A 1,078-nucleotide genomic window follows, 5' to 3' on the forward strand; every position below is an offset into this window, starting at 1 on the left:
TCATAAATAGACATGGCAGAGAAATCAGTCCTCAAAGCCATCGCTTTTAGAAAATTGAATGGGGACAATCCACTATATTCTCCTCACAAGGTAAATATTATTATTCCCATTTTCCAGATGTCTAAATGAGGCTTAGAGAGATTAATTGACTTGCCTAAAATCACACAGCTGTGACAGAAGAGGATCAAGAAGTTGTGCTGAAGTCTGGTACCAAGTCCTTGATTTTGCCCTGAACCAAGCAGTTCTTATCATGTGAAACAAGATCATTCTATCACGACTGGGACTTCTGGTGGTGAGTTGCTGGCACCATGGATAAAATTCCACACATTTTTAGAACTTACAAGGTGACATTTTGTCCTCACACTGATTTTAGAAATTTGATAAGGAAGGCATTATTACCTGCACCTTCTTAATCAGAAAGATTAGTGGTAGAGTAGAAACTATTGTAGGTATTATCGAGTTCTAGGGCTGCTCATGTTGGAGAAATCACATCCAATTGGAGAAAAGGACCCATCAGCCTTGAAGCAGCCCAAACATAACTTGCCCAGGTAGAGCAATGGTTTTGAAGCATCCTGCTGTCTCTGATTATTATTTGAAAGTGCATATGTCACAAATTTGGCATGAAGTTTTAATCTAAGCAGTTTACCTTTTATTCCCTTACAATGAAGGTCAAACTCAAAATCCACAAAGATGAATTAAGCACTTCTTATTTCTCAGGCACTTTTACAAGCAGTATCCTAGTTAAGTCTCTAAACAATTTCATGGGAGCAGCATTATCAAATGGAGACAAGAAAGGATTAAGTGAGTTTCCTTTTATGTTTCCAATGAACTCAGGGCACTCGGGTTGCCATGGTTCATAATATAAAGGTTTATTAATCTGTAATGTCATAGGATTTATACACAGATATCAAACTATAAACAGAAAAGGAATAGGTACAATGAGTTTAGAAGCTCAAGCAATTTAGATTTGTATCCCACCAATTTAAAACATAAACGACCCACCTTTCCATCAAGACAAGTGATGCACTGTCAATCCTGTGAAGTTTCTAGTGTATGCCCTTATGAAATTTACAATAAT

Source organism: Propithecus coquereli, unplaced genomic scaffold (assembly GCF_000956105.1).
Source record: "Propithecus coquereli isolate 6110/MARCELLA unplaced genomic scaffold, Pcoq_1.0 Scaffold15, whole genome shotgun sequence".
NCBI classification, from domain to species: Eukaryota; Metazoa; Chordata; class Mammalia; order Primates; family Indriidae; genus Propithecus; species Propithecus coquereli.